The sequence below is a fragment of the Schistocerca serialis genome, chromosome 1 (genome assembly GCF_023864345.2).
Source record: "Schistocerca serialis cubense isolate TAMUIC-IGC-003099 chromosome 1, iqSchSeri2.2, whole genome shotgun sequence".
Taxonomy (NCBI): domain Eukaryota; kingdom Metazoa; phylum Arthropoda; class Insecta; order Orthoptera; family Acrididae; genus Schistocerca; species Schistocerca serialis.
The window spans coordinates 1150523983-1150544990 of record NC_064638.1 but is presented as its reverse complement, the minus strand read 5'-3'; the positions used below and the strand labels follow the sequence as shown (position 1 = coordinate 1150544990).

General features: G+C 43.5%; 1 non-coding gene across 1 annotated transcript; it reads right to left on the bottom strand.

Annotated features, from left to right (window-relative positions):
* Window positions 1-7210: 7210 nt before the first annotated feature.
* Window positions 7211-7283, bottom strand: Trnar-gcg (transfer RNA arginine (anticodon GCG)). Its single transcript has one exon. It is a non-coding gene; the product is annotated as a tRNA-Arg (tRNA).
* Window positions 7284-21008: the final 13725 nt, after the last annotated feature.

Genomic DNA, 21008 nt, shown 5'->3' with positions numbered 1-21008 from the left:
CTGACATTCCTTGCAATGTGCCGTTCAGAAGAGATCTCCACCCCTAGTACTCTTACGGATTTATTGACGGGTCTGCAGGATTCATGCTGTCAATTCCCTCCAGCACTGCATCAGACATTAGTCGAGTCCATGCCACGTCGTGTCGCAGTACTTCTGCGTGCTCGCGGGGGCGCGACACAAATGGCTCAAATGGCTCTGAGCACCATGAGACTTAACATGCCGGCTAGGCTCTACACGATGTTGGGAGGTGTAACAGTTTCTTTGGCTCTTCAGTGTATTTCCGTGACAAAGACCCTTCATATTAAGTTTTCTGAAATATCTGCTATGTACAGAAGTCGTCCAGTTACAGTATTATTATATGTATAGATGGTGAGAGAAATAGTAACTGGCTGCTGCTAGTTTAATGCGGGTGAGTAATTCTTAAATCTAGTGACAGCTTATACCAACAATTAACTATAGAAGAAAACTATCACATCCAAAAATCAATAGCCCAAGGAAAGAAAGTACTCATTGAATACACATCACTGTGCAATAAAACCCTCTTCGCCACAATAGAAGAACTATACAAATAACACATAACACCCACATCAAAACTACACATGGGAGAAAAAAAAATCTTTCTCCCCCCTCCTCTCTCTCCATCTATCTACCTATCTATCTATCCCTGCCCCAGTCCTGAACACACATACACACACACACACACACACACACACACACACAAACCAAACACCACATACGCCAAATATACTTCAAACTGGCGCGCCTCACCCAGCCAAAAACGCTACCAAACAAATGAATACCACACAGCCACAACAACACGTAATGGCAGCGAAAACTCTCTTTTGAAAAATCGGAGAAAAGGCAGTGCGAGCAACCATAGATCACGAAATCAGCCTATTCACATCGCCAACAACATGTGAGAAAGCACCACAACATCAAAATCGTAAGTTACGCACAAAAAACGTGATATATACTCATTTCCGTTTGTGAATGCATAATAAACAGAAAAATAAAAATTACTTTTTGCTGTTTACAGATGAGAAGTTATAGACTGTGTAGCAGAATAGCTACCAAAATAAATGTCCAATAGCATCACGTAAGGTATGTAAACTAATACATACATCCACTCTTTTCGCCAATTGAGGCATAATGTTATAAGCAATAAACAGTGCATCAGGTCGTTAATACATATCACAACTGTGAACTATGAACAAATCATGTATTATATTTTACAACAATTATTGATTGACAATTGTAAATATTGTGTACCAAACGTTTCGCTAAATGTTAATATGTAACAACAATTTTACAGTTAGAAAATAATAAATAACCCAATGAAGAAAGCCAAAAAAGGGCTGAAACAAAACAGAAAGAAGGTGTCTTGCATGAGGCGGAATTCCTCGTTCCATTCTGTCGCAGCAAGCTCGGACACAACAGGAAGAACTGCAGCACCACAACATGATTAATGTAGTTGTGTCTCGTCGTTGAAGACTTGGTCAGGATTCTTTGACTGGTGTTTATTAATGGCCAGAATTTCAATTTATGTTACTTTTCTGCCTTTGGTTCCTCTTGGAGAACATCGCACTTCACATCATACGAATGACATTCATTCAGAGCATGTTCAGCAAAAGTAAAATCTTTCTTTCTCAAACTCCATTCATGCTGAGTTAAATGCACTATCTGTTTGGTGAAACATTGTTAAGGCTTTCGTGGCCACTTGCTGACAAACTGTCTGTTGGCTTCTGTCTCGGGTTCTTCGGCCAACGATTGTTTGACGATTTTTCTGACGTTTCGCCAGCACTGTCAATGCTTCACCCTCCATTGCTGGTGCAGTCTTCGACAATGCCAGCCCCTCGTACTGGAGAAACATCAGAAAAATCATCAAACAAACGTCGGCCGAAGAACCCGAGACAGAAGCCAACAGACAGTTTATCTGTTTAGTGTTAAGTTACCTGACGACAGCCTAAGAAACTGAAAGCTGGTTCAAAACTATTAAATAAATATTATTGTGGTACAATTATACTCTGTATTCAAGTTATTAGTATTTAGATTTGGTTATTATAGATTCTTGAAGTACTTGAAGAAGCTATCTTTCAGTTTGTCCGACGCTCCGTCATTTTCGGTGCATGTCCTGCACAAAGGCTATGCGAATAACAGTCGCCCACATTCCCAGATTTGGGTGTACCCACATCTGGCCTCTCTGCACCTGCATGGACGGAACAGGACGCAGTCCATCCTCGGCCGTGAGGCCGCACAGTTAGTCCTCAGCTTAGTCCTCAGCCGAAGATTTGAGGTCACTCTAAGCTTACCAGTAATCGTTCTTCCTGGTCCACTGGTGGCTGGAATTCGTGATTGGAACGGGAATGGTAGGACGTGACACGTGACAGTGGTAAGGAAAGTATCCTCCGCCATGCGCCATAAGGTGTAATAGCAGTGGTCATTCTATATAGGAATGTATCTTTTTTTGTTTTTGTTTCATCAGTCTTCTGACTGGTTTGATGCGGCCAGCCACGAATTCCTCTCCTGTGCTAACCCCTTCATCACAGAGTAGCACTTGCAACATACATCATCTATTACTTGCAGTATGTTTTCCAATCTCTGTCTTCCTCCGAGGTTTTTGCCCTCTACAGCTCCTTCTAGTACCATGGAAGTCATTCCCTCATATCTTAACAGATGTCCTATCATCCTCTCCCTACTCCTTAACAGTATTTTCCACATATTCCTTTCCTCTCCGATTCTGCGCAGAGCCTCCTCATTCCTCACCTTATCAGTCCACCCGATTTTCAACATTCGTCTGTAGCACCACATCTCAAATCCTTCCATTCTCTTCTGTTCCGGTTTTCCCACAGTCCATGTTTGGCTACCATACAATGTTGTACTCAAGACGTACATTCTCAGAAATTTCTTCCTCAAATTAAGGCCGATATTTGACATTAGTAGCCTTCTCTTGGCCATTGCTAGTCTGCTTTTGATGTCCTCCTTGCTCTGTCCGTCATTGGTTATTTTGCTGCCTCGGTAGCAGAATTCCTTAACTTCATCTACGTAGTGAGCATCAATCATGATGTTAAGTTTCTCGCTGTTGTTATTTATACTACTTCTCATTACCTTCGTCTTTCTTCGATTTACTCTCAGACCGTACTGTGTACTCATTAGACTTTTCATTCCGTTCAGCAAATCATGTAATTCTTCTCCACTTTCTCTCAGGGTAGCAATGTCATCAGCGAATCGTATCATTGATACCATTTCACCATGAATTTTAATTCCACTCCTGAACCTTTCTTTTATTTCCATCATTCCTTCCTCGATGCAGCGATTGAACTATAGGAGCGAAAGGCTACATCCTCGTCTTACATCCTTTTTAATCCGAGTGCTTCGCTCTTGGTCGTCAACTGTTTTTATTGTATATGACCCGTCTCTCCCTATAGCTTACCCCTGCTTTTTTTAGAATTTCGAACATCTTGCACCATTTTACATTATCGAACGCTTTTTCCAGGTCGACAAATCCTATGAACGTGTCTTGTTTTTTCTTTAGTCTTGCTTCCATTATTAACCGCAACGTCAGAATTGCCTCTCTCGTACCTTTATTTTTCCTAAAGCCAAACTGATCGTCATCTAGCGCATCCTCAATTTTCTTTTCCATTCTTATGGGTATTATTCTTACAAGCAGCTTGGATGCATTAGCTGTTAAGCTGATTGTGCGATAATTTTCGCACTTGTCAGCTCTTGCCGTCTTCGGAACTGTGTGTATGATGCTTTCCGAAAGTCAAATGGTATGTCGTCAGACTCATACACTACTGCCCATTAAAATTGCTACACCACGAAGATGACGTGCTACAGACGCGAAATTTAACCGACAGGAAGAAGAAGCTGTGATATGCAAATGATTAGCTTTTCAGAGCATTCACACAAGGTTGGCGACGGTGGCGAAACCTACAACGTGCTGACATGAGGAAAGTTTCCAACCGATTTCTCACACACAAACAGTAGTTTACCAGCGTTGCATGGTGGAACGTTGTTGTGATGCCTCGTGTAAGGAGGAGAAATGCGTACCATCACGTTTCCGACTTTGATAAAGGTCGGATTGTATCCTATCACGATTGCGGTTTATCGTATCGCGACATTGCTGTTCGCGTTGGTTGAGATCCAATGACTGTTAGCAGAACATGGAATCGGTGGGTTCAAGAGGGTAATACGGAACGCCGTGTTGGATCCCAACGGCCTCGTATCACGGACCGTGCAGCCACGTCTCGATCCCTGAGTCAACAGATGGGGACATTTGCAAGACAACAACCCATCTGCACGAACAGTTCGACGACGTTTGCAACAGCATGGACTATCAGCTCGGAGACCATGGCTGCGGTTACCCTTGACGCTGCATGACAGACAGGAGCGCCTGCGATAGTGTACTCAACGACGAACCTGGGTGCACGAATGATTCAAAAATGGTTCAAATGGCTCTGAGCACTATGGGACTCAACTTCTCAGGTCATTAGTCCCCTAGAACTTAGAACTAGTTAAACCTAACTAACCTAAGGACATCACACACATCCATGCCCGAGGCAGGATTCGAACCTGCGACCGTAGCGGTCTCGCGGTTCCAGACTGCAGCGCCTAGAACCGCACGGCCACTTCGGCCGGCCACGAATGGCAAAACGTCATTTTTTTCCGGATGGTTCAAATGGCTCTGAGCTCTATGGGACTTAACATCTGAAGTCATCAGTCCCCTAGAATTTAGAACTGCTTAAACGTAACTAACCTAAGGACACATCCATGCCAGAGGCAGGATTCGAACCTGTGACCGTAGCGGTCGCGCGATTCCAAACTGAAGCGCCTAGAAACGCTCGGTCACCACGGCCGGCTTTTTAGGATGAATCCAGGTTCTGTTTACAGCATCATGGTGGTCACATCCGTGTTTGGCGACATCGCGGTGAATGCACATTGGCAGCGTGTATTCGTCATCGCCGTACTGGCGTATCACCCGGCGTGATGGTATGGGGTACCATTGGTTACACGTCTCGGTCACCTCTTGTTCGCATTGACAGCACTTTGACAGTGGACGTTACATTTCAGATGTGTTACGACCCGTGGCTCTACCCTTCATTCGATCCCTGCGAAACCCTACATTTCAGCAGGATAAAGCACGACCGCATGTTGCAGGTCCTGTACGGGCCTTTCTGGATACAGAAAATGTTCGATTGCTGCCCTGGCCAGCACATTCTCCAGGTCTCTCACCAATTGAAAACGTCTGGTCAATGGTGGCCGAGCAACTGGCTCGTCACAATACGCCAGTCACTACTCTTGATGAACTGTGGTATCGAGTTGAAGGTGCATGGGCAGCTGTACCTGTACACGCCATCCAAGCGCTGTTTGACTCAATGCCCAGGCGTATCAAGGCAGTTTTTACGGCCAGAGGTGGTTGTTCTAGATACTGATTTCTCAGTATCTTTGCACCCAAATTGCGTTAAAATGTAATCACATGTCAGTTCTAGTGTAATATATTTGTCCAATGAATACCCTTTCATCATCTGCATTTCTTTTTGGTGTAGCAATTTTAATGGTCAGTAGTTTACATTCTACGCGCCAACGTAAATAGTCGTTTTGTTGCCACTTCACCCTATGATTTTAAAAATTCTGATGGAATTTAGTAACGAAAATAAACCTCAAAGCCTAATTGAAGTTTATAGATACGGAACAGAGCATCACAACTTAAGATCGGTCGACTGATATGTGTAGTTCACGAACTGGTGCCAGCGAGCAAAGACCAGGACACGTTTTGACAGACACTGACGCCAGTCACACTGCTCGGGATTTTAACAGCACGCCTGGGACTCGCAGAGATAATCAGGCTGAACCGGCCCCTTGTTCTGTCAGCGTTGTACCACAGAGCGTTGACGGACGCTCGGCGTGCGCCACCACCCACCTGATCCCTGCCGACACCTTCCACAATCTCACTTGTAAAATGCAGTCGCTCTGACCGACCGCGCTCTGCTGCGCCGTGTTTTCGTCCGAACGGTGCCGGGGCGCAGTTTCCGAACGGGCCGTCCCCCTCCATTGTTTGGTCAAATTACTCGCAGCGGCGGCGGTGAGTCGTCAATAGAGAAGTCCGCTGCGATCCTAATCGCAACGAACAAAGGCTGCCGCTGCATCACTCCCCCCCCCCCCCCCCCCCCCTGCCACAACAATCATTCCCCCACACCAAACCAACCATTCCAGCGAGCTAAATGCTTGCGTCACACAACACATCTCTCTGATGTACAGGATAGAATCGCTGGGTCTCTGTGTGCACCGTACAGAACCGATCACGTCTTCATTCTGGAGTCATCGCTTTAACTGCACAAGCAATTACTGCTCCGGAGAGCTGAAATATTCGTACTGACCTACCAAATCGTGTAATCAAAATCTTTAAAATTGGAACTCGGGATGAATGGGACGTGTCCGTTCCTCATTTCGATATTGATTTGATTTTCGGCGAGATCTACATAACGCGTTGGGTCCAAGCTTAAGAGTATACCATCAAAGGAACACCTCTGTCAGTCCCGGGTAGGGCTGCCAACTTCTACAATACCCTTTTAAAGGACATCAGTTATAGCTTTTAATTTTTACTCCGATCAGCTGTTATCAAGGAAAGTGTGGTATCACCGCCAGACACCACACTTGCTAGGTGGTAGCTTTAAATCGGCCGCGGTCCCTTAGTACATGTCGGACCCGCGTGTCGCCACTGTGTGATCGCAGACCGAGCGCCACCACAAGGCAGGTCTCGAGATACGGAATAGCACTCGCCCCAGTTGTACGACGACTTTGCTAGCGACTACACTGACGAAGCCTTTCTCTCATTTGCCGAGAGACAGTTAGAATAGCCTTCAGCTAAGTCCATGGCTACGACCCAGCAAGGCGCCATTAGCCTTACATAGTTTGATAGTTATCGTATGAAATGTCTCCTCAATAACGCTGTAAACAAATGACGGATTAAAAATTAAGTATACTAGCAGCTACGTACTTTTCTTGCTACCATTCATTACGTATCCTGTTTCAGACCTCTCTCTAGCCTAAGTGAGATTACGCGTGCCTTTCGGCTACTTCAGTGTGGCGTAGCTGTCTTGTTACGCCACAACAGAAAGAACGGGCACTCTGTAATAACTATAAAAACTACGTTAACTGGTTTAGTGTCAAATACTGTATTAACAAACTTTCCTGGCAGATTAAAACTGTGTGCCCGACCGAGACTCGAACTCGGGACCTTTTGCTTTCGCGGGCAAGTGCTCTACCAACTGAGCTACCCAAGCATGACTCACGCCACGTCCTCACATTCATTCTGGACTGTATTAACAAGTCTCAATGTTAATACTACAAAGAATTTTTAACACTCACAAAACACTCAAAATGTTAAATATTGAACATTAACATATATCATTCCATCATGAGGCTAATTTTTGACAAAGTCGAATGTACCTATTTCTTACAAATGAAACACACACAACACTGGTGTAATATTCTATAATATCTATTATTTGCTACACGAACTGGTTTCCGGCTGTTACGTCATCATCAGGTACAAAGATAAGTATGTGGTGCAGAGAAATTTTGTTGGATCAAAGATTTTAAACTAGTGCATATACTGAGATCTCCATTTCCAGAGATGAAAATGTTAATGTTAGAATATATATAAACAAGCCAGGTTATTTCAGTGTAAGCGTGATTTAATACTATTTAACTAAGATAGAATATGTGACACATTAACTAATGAACTACAGACAAATTAGAACACTTGTACATAGAAGAACATAACTGAACAATAAGCTTTGGTGACGTATTCCAAAGATGTGGCTGGGCAAAACAATCTTGTCTATAATACATCATAATTTACAAGAAGATAAGATGTAACAGTCATATTAAGCAGGTGAGTGATGCAGCTGTGAATATTCAAAGTAAAGAGATTTTTTTTAGTACAACAAGAGAAGTTATAGTAACTGAAATAAACGGAATGGAGCAGGTGAGTAAGAGGGATAATTTACAATATGGCTTGGATGGAACTGTGAGTAGGACTTGCAGTTAGAAGTGGTGAGCCAAGGGAACTGTGCCTAGTCATTCAGTACTAGACTTAGGTCGATGGACATGTGCTTATTATTTTCCATAATTTCAAGCAGTTCCTCTTCCTTCTTTTGTGGATGTGAGGTAAGATTACTTATTACTTTTACAATAATTAGCCATTTTAGTCATATTTAACAATTTCGAAAAATTTCTGCAACTTACGCATTTCGTCTGGAACTAATTGTTATTGATGAGTGGTAGTCACGAAGATTTCTTTTTCCATCTCGGTACATCGGTGGTTAAGCGTCAGACTAAAAATTCAAGGCGTGGGGGGGAGAGGGGGGGATTCGATCCCTGGTCAATTGGAGGCTTTTTTTTTTTTAATCCCATCTCACTTCTTTCACCTCTGTCAGTATTTGATGATGTGAAAAACATTGCGTTGCACCGTGGTTCGGAATTCGCTTTAAACTGCAGGACCACACAACTGGCTTAGTAAGTCAGTGCAAAAATCGTAAGAACACAATGCCTTACCACCACGTAGGATCATGCCTAGTAAGGCGCTATAGTGTTTAGAACGATCTTCCGATCGATAACTGCTTTACTTTTACTTTACTTTCTCAACTAAAACGTAGCTGTTTAAGTCGCTTAGGAGGTGAATTAAAGATTATTTCTTCGATGTTAATCGTATTCGTGCAAGTCAAATCGAGTTTGGATCTTTGAAAATTGATGCCTATTGTCTGTGAGTATTGGCTGCTTTCAGTGTTTTTGCGAGTTCTCAAGCTTCAAAGTGTTCTGGAGTTAAACACAGATCTTATTATATAATTCACTTCGAAAACTTACACAGACCAAAGGAGCAAAAATCAAAAATTTAGAACGTTGTCTAATAATGAAGAAGTAGTGTAATATACCACACTGTGATTCCGACAAACGTATTTCAAGACAAACTCATATTCACTAAGATTATCTCCGGCATATAAACCTAACATGGATGTAATGTCGACAATTGAGTTACACGAATAAGGTAAATTAGCGGGAACACATTAAATTAGGGATTTTAGCGTTCCGTACGAGGTCTATATACGATAAAGTTTTCATCCCTCAAATGTGGGGAATTCCTTAAAATACTGGACGGTAGCAAACCCTCGTCCCGGGAAACAATCGCCGTTTTATAAGGGTGTCCCGCTGTCTTGTGGTGAACTGATGGAAAAAAAGTACCACAATGCTCTTATAACACTGCAACTGGATTTACGTAGCTTATATAATCAAATACCAAGTTCGGCTTATTACGTACTATGCCCCAACGGAACAAATAGTCCTGTCACGGAAAAGCCACGTATTACACTACTGTATGCTACTGCTATACCATAACCTTAAAGTAGGAGGCAGGTCGTGAAACAAAACTATCTAGTTAAAGCAATTATGCTACAAAGCAACAGAGCAGTGTTACCCTCTGAAAGGAATTTTTTTAATGTTGACCGTGTTGTACCTAACGGGGGTGGCTTGTCGGAAATGAAAGTCAGAATTACGTAAATATTTGAACAGTACAAACAATATTTTACCTATCTACACTGTTCAAAGAACAAGGAAAACGGGCGCCAGCCTAATTAGGCAAGAGGATGATTGACATTCTTGCTCAAGAAATTAAGTATGAGTAACCTTAACGGACAAACACAACCTGTATTATGCCACACGCGAGTGCAACGACCTCTGACACCTGCATATGCTCACGGTTAAGACTGGAAGCTAACAGAGCAGAACAAACTATTTGCATAAATATAACAGATAACGAAACACACTATTACTTTCAGGGCTTGTTCAAACTAAATGGTCTTTATAACATTACTTTTAATATTCACTGCAGAATCATTAATTGGACGTAGGTACAGTGTTATTGTTCAAATATTTTCCTAGCTGACATAAAATTATAAATGTAGTTCACTGCATTATTATGAACTGGTCACAGGTTAAACCTCTCTCCAATTGAATACTTTTCTATTTAGAATGAAAGTTAAATGGAATTCACTAAGAGGTTACTTCTCAGTGTCTTTTGAATAAAGAAATTATTGTTTGCTCAAATAGTGGTAAAGGACAACCTGTGGATCTTATTACACTGTTAATATGCACTTTCAACACCCAAAAGAAATAAGTGCTTAGCAAGCATCCAACTTTCCACAACTGCAATTCACGACTTTTACTGCAGTGAGACACAATGTTGACAAATTTACAAGAAACTGACTCACTTTTTAAAATTTACTACAGGCAGCACTATGATCATTAACTAAGCAAAACTTTATAAGCCTCAGTTTTAAGAATTTTTATTTTTAAAAGAAACAGCAAATTGTCTTTATTACCACAATCTTCTACTTTCAAGTAAATGATTAAATAGGTGACTTTGAAACTCCAAAAAAACTTTAAATTGGACTGTTTCCATCACTGGTAGGCTTTCACAAGACTACATTTACTACCTCTCACAATTTCACTAAATCCACAGTAAATCTGAATACTCTCTTCTTACCAAAGATCAAACAAAATTATTTGATTAAATATTTGGCTTTGAGGCTTTCATTTTTTCCAGAAACTAGGACACTCGGTAATCATAGTTCAAATGGAGAGGAACCTGAGAGGTGTTGTGATAGGGAAAAAATCAAGGTAGGTACATGAATTCAGTTATAAGTTACCTTATATTTGTGCACACTAAAACATCCAATGAGCTGATCCTTCACTGTACATTACTATAGTGCTCCATTATAATGATTGCGCAATGTGGTGGCAGCTGCATATTGGTAGGTGGATTTGCAGGCAGAATTGCTGGACTATGTCCCTTCTTGGTGGCGATGATAGATACCATTTCCAGAATAGTTCCAGCTATTTATCCATCCATCCAAGGCAGTCGTAAGCGGCAGGAAAAGCCTCTCTCGGAGCCAGCACAATATACAACTTTTACATGGGCAGTGCACAGTTTGGTAGCTCGTCCCCGACTGACTCTTGTTCCACCTTTTCTACTTAGGCCAATCACAATTTGCGCGTGCTACTAAGTTCCGTTCCCGAGGGGAACCACACTATCTCTTACACGCAAATTAACTAAGAATCCTAAGTGAAGGTCAGCAGTTTACATAACAGCAAACAAACATTTTAAATAAAACAGAACATTTGTACATATTAGTGTTTCTACAAAAAATTATTCACCCAAATTCCAAATGCATACAGTAAGTTTGGCTCCCTCCAATTGAGACAAAGAATTTAAATGACAGATACACTACATTGCATAGAATCAAAGCATGACATCAAAGTCTTTTACAAAGAAAGGAGTATACAATTTTGTGTTACCGATTCAATCAAACAACATTTACAGAAGCTCAACGAGGTAACATTAAATAAAACAAAATCAAAATAAATCAGTAGAATATTAGAGCTATGGTGTTACACTCTGTCATCAGACTAACTTTTTACACTATACAGGGTGCATAGGAACAAACGAAAGAGGTGGGTTGCGGAAAATGAAACAAGTAAATAATCCTAATAAACATAGCTACGGAAACGAATGGTTTCTCCGACAAGACGAGTGCAAAATTGCAATCATGCTAATGTTACATCACTTTGTACTGTCTAAGGTAACTTTCTGGATGATGCTCCTTTTGGTGAAAGACTGTATATGTGGTACATACATGACGGTGCACCGGCACAGTTTCATGTGCCTATTCGGAAATATGTAACACGAATATCTGACAAGTAGTGATCGAATACAGCATTAGCAGTGTGCTGCTTCTTACAGTCACGTCCATTAGATATCTGGTTGTAACGTTGAAAAGCGATACGAAATGGAACGAGCATGAAAATATTGTGGTAGGTAAGCGAATGGTCGACTTCGGTTTATTGAGAGAGTTTTAGGAAACTGTGGTTCATCAGTAAAAGAGACAGCATATAGCACACTAGTGGTACACATTCGTGACTCTGCTCGAGTGTTTGGAAACCCCACCATGTCGGATTAAAGCATGACATCGAAGCAATTCAGAGGTGGGCTGCTAGATTTGTTACCAGTAGGTTCCATAAACGCGGACGTATTACGGAGATGCTTCGGGAGCTCAGTAGAAATCCCTGAGGGAGAATTACCATTTGAAGATGACTGCAGAACGATCCTACTGCTGCCAACATATATTTGCGTATGTAGACATACTGACAGTCATTTTCCTCTCGCTCTGTTTTAGCGAGGAACAGGAAAGGAAACGACCAGCAGTGGTAAGAAGTACCCTCCGCCACTCACCATACGGTGGCTCGAGGGATATATATGTAGAGGTGCATGTAGACTGGTAGTAGATTGCCAGTACCACGGCCACCCATGTCCAAAGACGTGGGCGTACTGAAAAGCAACTCAGCTGCAACGTATCTGCACGCAGCAACAAGACGTGCAATATCAACACAAACAGTCCGAAATAGCCTTCGGGAATGTGGCATCTACGCCCGAAGGCCTATGGTATGTGGCCCATTAAAACCACGACACAGTTTATCTCGCAGAAACTGGGCGGAGGAACATCAGGATTGGAGTCGTAAAGCATGGCGCCGGGTGCTGTTCACAGATAAAAAAATCACTCCGTCTTCAGGCCACGAGTGGCCTACCGGGACCATCCGACCGCCGTGTCATCCTCAGAGGAGGAGGCGGATAGGAGGGGCGTGCGGTCAGCACACCGCTCTCCCGGCCGTTATGATGGTATTCTTGACCGAAGCCGCTACTGTTCGGTCGAGTAGCTCCTCAATTGGCATCAAGAGGCTGAGTGCACCCCGAAAAGTGGCAACAGTGCATGGCGGCAGGATGGTTACCCATCCAAGTGCCGGCCACGCCCAACAGCGCTTAACTTCGGTGATCTCACGGGAACCGGTGTATCCACTGCGGCAAGGCCGCACAGATGAGTCAAGATTTTGTGTTCAGCCGGATAATCGTCGTTCTCTCATCTGGAGAGAACGTGGAACTCGGAACAATCCTGCTTATGTGCAGGAAACATCACCATATCGTGATGGTGGACGAATGGCGTGGGTAGGAGTTAGTGTTGGCGGACGTACGGACCTCTATGCCGTTCAGAATGGCGCTTTGACTGCTCAGAGGTAGAGATGTATGCGGCGCATTGAAACAAATATGGGTAAAAGAACGTAGGAAATCGGCCAACTGGAGCATGGAGAGTAATGAACACATCTCCAAGACCACACACATCGGCTAACAGCGCTGAAAATCGTAAGTAACACCGAACGATAGTTACACATCATGAATCTATGCCATAAAATTTGGTGGTATCAAAAAAAAAAAAAAAAAAAAAAAGAGAGAGAGAGAGAAATATGACAAAGTGTAACACAGTAACATATTGTACTACCACATAATACATTTATTACATGTAAAAATAGAAACACGTATTACAGGCCACTAAAGATGCTTCACAAATAAAAGAAGCGAAACGCGGATGGCAGTAAATAAAGTGCCTTCAATTAGTTGCATAGACGGAACATACCTCCAAGAGTTATCTATTTTGTTTTTATCTTAGCGCGAGAACCCATTCGTTGCGCCTATTTGACTAAAGCGTAGCTTTCTTTGTTCACGTTTTGTGTTGATAAGCGAGGTAAGACATTAAAGCCGACCGCAGTTGGCAAGTTCTTCCCTCGGCTTGCCGCCCCCCCTCCCCCCCCCCCCCCCCCCCTTTAGTGGCAGGTGACGGGACGCCACTAGTCGCGGCTCAGGTCCGCCGCTGAGATGCAAGTTGCGCTCCGGGGACGGAGCGGCGGCTCCGCCGTAAATTAAACACCCACCTACTCGCTGCTTTGCTGGCGAGGCGGCAGCACAGACTCCACGGCCGGAAATTCCTCTGTTAAAGTACTCCGCCAAGTTGCCCCCGCTCTTACTCGCGGAAGCCCTCAAAGCACAAAGCCTCATAGTGCGGAGCTCAAAGGCAGCCAGCACAGGCTGTACTGCGATACTGAACAAGTGTCTGTCTTTTGGCGTAGAGGTAAGGAAAGAGAGGAGCAGCTGCGGAATGTACAATACGTGACAAAAAAAGTGAATCAACCAGAAGACGTAGTCTGCTGTCAGTGTAACTTGGTACTGGTGCACACCATCGGAAGTTATGTAAATGATTAGAGTTTCAGTTCCTTGTGACAATTAGAATGACCACCATCGTGCATTAGTGTTGGGATGGTTGGGTTGTGTGGGGGAAGAGTCCAAACAGCGAGATACTCGGTCTCATCGGATTAGGGAAGGACGAGGAAAGAAATCGGCCATGCCGTTTGGAAGGAGTCATCTCAGCATTTGCCTGGAGCGATTTAGGGAAATCAAAGAAAACTTAAATCAGGATGGCCGGACGCGGGATTGAACCGTCGTCCTCCCGAATGCGAGTGCAGTGTGCTAACAACCGCGCCACCTCGCTCGGTGCATTAGTGTTGTTCGTCTGCTACCTCAAAAGTTCAAATGTGTTTGAAATCTTATGGGACTTAACTACACACTACTTAATCCAAATTATCCTAAGGACAAACACACACACCCATGCCCGAGGGAGGACTCGAACCTCCGCCAGGACCAGCCACACACTCCATGACTGCAGCGCCTTAGACCGCTCGCGTCTACTAGTTGTTACAGGGTGTAAGCAATACTTGTTTACAAGCCACCACAGTGGTTTTAAGGAAGTCGAAATAAACATTTCATACAAGACACTAGGAGTCCATCAAGTCGCAAAACTGACACGTATTGGCCAAAAAAACAACAAAAGCTACATCTAATGCGTGATCCGCGAGATTTTCCATATCCTTCAGCTCTCAGCAAGCAAAATATTGGTCGTAGAGACAAACTGACTAGAAATTTCTCTTGACGGGCTATCCAAAACTGTTGATATTCACCGTCAATGATAAAATCCACCACATTTCGAAAAATTGTTGTTGTTGTTGTGGTCTTCAGTCCTGAGACTGGTTTGATGCAGCTTTCCATGCTACTCTATCCTGTGCAAGCTTCTTCATCTCCCAGTACCTACCGCAACCTACTTCCTTCTGAATCTGCTTAGTGTATTCATCTCTTGGTCTCCCTCTACGATTTTTACCCTCCACGCTGCCCTCCAATGCTAAATTGGTGATCCCTTGATGCCTCAACACATGTCCTACCAACCGATCCCTTCTTCTAGTCAAGTTGTACCACAAACTTCTCTTCTCCCCAATCCTATTCAATACTTCTTCTTTAGTTATGTGATCTACCCATCTAATCTTCAGGATTCTTCTGTAGTACCACATTTCAAAAGCTTCTATTCTCTTCTTGTCCAAACTATTTATCGTCCATGTTTTACTTCCATACATGGCTACACTCCATACAAATACTTTCAGAAATGACTTCCTGACATTTAAATCTATACTCGATGTTAACAAATTTCTCTTCTTCAGAAACGCGTTCCTTGCCATTGCCAGTCTACATTTCATATCCTCTCTACTTACACCATCATCAGTTATTTTGCTCCTCAAATAGCAAAATTCCTTTACTACTTTAAGTGTCTCATTTCCTAATCTAATTCCCTCAGCATCACCCGACTTAATTCGACTACATTCCATTATTCTCATTTTGCTTTCGTTGGTGTTCATCTTATATCCCCCTTTCAAGACACTATCCATTCCGTTCAACTGCTCCTCCAAGTCTTTTGCTGTCTCTGACAAAATTACAATGTCATCGGCGAACCTCAAAGATTTTATTTCCTCTCCATGGATTTTAATTCCTACTCCGAATTTTTCTTTTGTTTCCTTCACTGCTTGCTCAATATAAAGATTGAATAACATCGGGGATAGGCTACAACCCTGTCTCACTCACTTCCCAACCACTGCTTCCCTTTCATGCCCCTCGACTGTTACAACTGTCATCTGGTTTCTGTACAAATTGTAAATAGCCTTTCGCTCCCTGTATTTTACCCCTGCCACCTTTTTAATTTGAAAGAGAGTATTCCAGTCAACATTGTCAAAAGCTTTCTCTAATTCTACGAATGCAAGAAACGTAGGTTTGCCCTTCCTTAACCTAGCTTCTAAGATAAGTCGTAGGGTCAGTATTGCCTCACGTGTTCCAATATTTCTACGGAATCCAAACTGATCTTCCCCGAGGTCGGCTTCTACTAGTGTTTCCATTCGTATGTAAAGAATTCGCGTTAGTATTTTGCAGCCGTGACTTATTAAACAGATAGTTCGGTAATTTTCACATCTGCCAACACCTGCTTTCTTTGGGATTGGAATTATTATATTCTTCTTGAAGTCTGAGGGTATTTCGCCTGTCTCATACATCTTGTTCACCAGATGGTAGAGTTTGTCAGGACTGGCTCTCCCAAGGTTGTCAGTAGTTCTAATGGAATGTTGTCTACTCCCGGGCCTTGTATCGACTTAGGTCTTTCAGTGCTCTGTCAAACTCTTCACGCAGTATTATAACTCCCATTCCATCTTCATCTACATCCTCTGCCATTTCCATAATATTGTCCTCAAGTACATCGCCCTTGTATAAACTCTCTATATACTCCTTCCACCTTTCTGCTTTCCGTTCTTTGCTTAGAACTGGGTTGCCATCTGAGCTTTTGATATTCATACAAGTGGTTCTGTTTTCTACAAAGGTCTCTTTAATTTTCATGTAGCCAGCATCTATCTTACCCCTAGTGAGATAAGCCTCTACATCCTTGCATTTGTCCTCTAGCCATCGCTGCTTTGCACTTCCTGTCTATCTCATTTTTGAGACGTTTGTATTCCTTTTTGCCTGCTTCAGTTACTGCATTTTTATACTTTCTCCTTTCATCAATTAAATTCAATATATCTTCCGTTACCCAAGCATTCCTACTAGCCTTCGTCTTTTTACCTACTTGATCCTCTGCTGCCTTCACTACTTCATCCCTCAAAGCTACCCATTCTTCTTCTACTGTATTTCTTTCCCACATTCCTGTCAATTGCTCCCTTATGCTCTCCCTGAAACTCTGTACAACCTTTCGGTTAGTCAGTTTATCCAGGCCCCATCTTCTTAAATTCCCACCTTTTTGCAGTTTCTTAAGTTTTAATTTACAGGTCATAGCCAATAGATTGTGGTCAGAGTCCACATCTGCCCCTGGATATGTCTTACAATTTAAAACCTAGTTCCTAAATCTCTGTCTTACCATTATATAATCTATCTGAAACCTGTCAGTATCTCCAGACTTCTTCCATGTATACAACCTTCTTTTATGATTCTTGAACCAAGTGATAGCTATGATTAAGTCGTGCTCTGTGCATAATTCTACCAGGCGGCTTCCTCTTTCATTTCTTACCCCCAATCCATATTGACCTACTACGTTTCCTTCTCTCCCTTTTCCTACTATCGAATTCCAGTCACCCATGACTATTAAATTTTCGTCTCACTTCACTGTCTGAATAATTTCTTTTATTTCATCATACATTTCTTCAATTTCTTCGTCATCTGCAGAGCTAGTTGGCATATAAACTTGTACTACTGTAGTAGGCGTGGGCTTAGTATCTATCTTGGCTACAATAATGCGTTCACTATGCTGTTTGTAGTAACTTACCCGCATTCCTATTTTCCTATTCATTATCAAACCTACTCCTGCATTACCCCTATTTGATTTTGTGTTTATAACCCTGTAGTCACCTGACCAGAAGTCTTGTTCCTCCTGCGACCGAACTTCACTAATTCCCACTATATCTAACTTTAACCTATCCATTTCCATTTTTAAATTTTCTAACCTATCTGCCCGATTAAGGGATCTGACATTCCACGCTCCGATCCGTAGAACACCAGTTTTCTTTCTCTTGATAACGACATCCTCCTGAGTAGTCCTCGCCCGGAGATCCGAATGGGGGACTATTTTACCTCCGGAATATTTTACCCCAGAGGACGCCATCATCATTTAACCATACAGTAAAATTGCATGCCCTCGGGAAAAATTACGGCCGTAGTTTCCCCTTACTTTCAGCCGTTCGCAGTACCATCACAGCAAGGCCGTTTTGGTTAGTGTTACAAGGCCAGATCAGTCAATCATCCAGACTGTTGCCCCTGTAACTACTGAAAAGGCTGCTGCCCCTCTTCAGGAACCACACGTTTGTCTGGCCTCTCAACAGATACCCCTCCGTTGTGGTTGCACCTACGGTACGGCTATCTGTATCGCTGAGGACGCAAGCCTCCCCACCAACGGCAAGGTCCATGGGGGGGGGGGGGGGGTTGTAAAAATTACTTACTTCTAAAAAGGAAAGCACAAAGCGGTTTCAGCACCTGTGTCCCATCTTCGGGTGCATATTAAAATGAGAGACCAGTTAAGAATTAGTAACTTATGTCAAAGTACGTTAAAACAGTGAATCCGACGCACACCAAAACGTACTTATTTCAGAGTAATGAAATTTCGGGAGTACATTTGTCTAGGTAACATATTTAAGTGATTAACATTACAAGATCACAGGTTAATGTAAGCACGAGATAAGCCGTTGCAAATGTGAAATGCTGCTACATCAATAACCGCTGTAACTGCCAGAATGTTGAATGCAGGCATGCAAATGTGCATGCATTGTGTTGTGCAGGTGCCGCATGTCAGTTTGTGCAATGGAGTTCCTCGCCTGTTGATCTTGCTCGGTCAATGCAGGGAAGACTAATGCTGTTTGTGGATGACGCTGGAGTAGTGATCCTATGTTGTCCCATATGTGCTCGATTGCAGACAGACCTGGCGATCGAAGAGGCCAAGACAACATGCAAACATTGTGTAGAGCAAGTTGGGTTGCAACTGTGTGTGAGGGCGACCGTTATCCTGTTGGAAAACTCCTCCTGTAATCCGTTCACGAGTAGCAGCACAACAGGTCGAATCAGCAGATTGACGTACAGATTTGCAGTCAGGACGTATGGGATGAATACGAGAGCGTTTCTGCTGTCATACGAAGTCGCGCTCCAGACCATAACTCCAGGTGTAGGTCCAGAGTGTCTAGCATGCAGACAGGTTGGTTTCAGGCCCTCAACTGGCCTTCTTCTAACCAACGCACCGCTATCACGGTCACCGAGGCAGAACCAGCTGTCATCAGAAAACAGAGTATACTTCCATTCTGTCCACCAATGAACCCTCACTTGACACTGCCAAGGTCGCAAAAGGCTATGGTTTGGGCCAGTGGAATGCACGTTATAGGACATCTGGCTAGGAGCTGCCCTTGAAGTAACTGATGTTTAACAGTTCGTTGTGTCACTGTGGTGCCAACTGCTGCTCAAATTTCTGCTGCACAAGCAGTGAGACGCGTCAGAGCCGTAAGCCAAACACGATGGTCTTCCCACTCCGTAGTGTGACATGGCCATTCGGAACCCGGTCTTCATCCGACCATACAGTCTCGTGACCACCGCTGCCACCAATGACGTACAATGGCTCCATTCCTGCCAATCTTTCTGCAATATCGCAGAAGTAACATCCAGCTTCTCGTAGCCCTATTACACCACCTACTTAAAACTCAGTGAAGTCTTGATAATGGTGTCTTTGTCGCCTTAAAGGTATTGTTGTCTAGCATCAACTCATCGAGTCCCTCACAAAAGTGACTAACACTCACGACCATTTATAGCGTGTATTCAAAGGATACGTGATCTGCACCCTCATAGTAGCGCTATTACCACCACTCTTATGCGACTGGTGAGAAATTTGAGTAGGCATCATCTTCCAGGTGTAGAAATACGCCTACCAACTTTCCTTTATATCAAACAACTGCTTCTTGGTGTTGCAATTTTTTTTCCGTTAGCGTAATTTTGAAAAAGTTTATTCTTACCTTGTGATACGTCATTAAGCCATCCTTTACACACGGGGCGGGGCAGCTAACATGGATGTGAACGTAGACGGGGAATCCCACCTCACGGGACACAGCACCAGCATCACAAGGGACGTGCTAGGCAGAGTAATTAGCGACTGTAGGGCTGTCCAATGATAACTGTCGGCTGTATCTGATTCCCATACCACTCAGTTTGTTTACAAAAATGGACCCGCGTGAAATTCCTACTTTATCCCTATTAAAACGGAAGTTTCGTCCTTTATGTATATGCTTGTCACGTTGTTCTGACTGTAATATACGTAAATAACATAAACATGTTATAAGACGAAAAGGAGAGTTCCATTTCCGGAGAGGTGTGCTTCCAGCAGTGGCTTGTCTTGGCATAAATACATTGCTGCAAAGGTAATGGCACCATGGTGTGTGGAGATGGTAACCGCTGTGGCCTCTATGTGTTCCAATGGCTGGAGAGTCTCTCGGGTATGGACAAGAGCTTTGTTGAGGAACCCTGGCGTACCACCACCACGATGGTCAAGGCTATCAGAGTAGTAACATACCATGTTGTGAAGGTGGAAATCGTCCGCCGGTTTGAGGTGTGTTTCTGTGAGCAGTAAAACATCCACACAGTGGTCATGGAGGAAGGCATTCAACTCTGTCTTCATCCATTTTATGCTATTGGCATTAAAAATGCAGGGGACAAGATCCTGAGGGGGCTGGTGATGGTGTGGTGGTCGATCCGCTATTACGATAATATTTGATTAAGTCCTTCCACTGTGGAAACGACCTTGGAGAGCCTGTCCTCCAACCGATGGATTTTGTGTGCAGTGTCACGAATAATAGCTCGGATGTGGGGTTCGTGAAGAAGGAGATGACCTGAAGGATTTCATGCACGTCCTCCTGAAAGGAGGCATCAGTCTCCACCACTGGGGGAGGGTCCCAGATGGGCTGCTTGCCCCTGCAGAGGGCAGGGGCAAGTGGTAGCCAGAGTGGGGGTAGGGGCAGAGGGCTAGGATCTGATCACATATGGACTGGAGAGGACTGCAGCTGGCTCCTGTAGTCAGTGAGCAGTGGAATCTGCCATGGAAGATGGACAACGAGGAGGAGACCAGTCTGCAGCAACAAAGGATGTTGCGAGAGTCTGGGCATAAGGGGCCACAGGTGCCTCAGAACCATCGAGTGCCTGTGTGGCTGTACCAGAGCAGCTGCTGACGGCGGTGCACCACGCT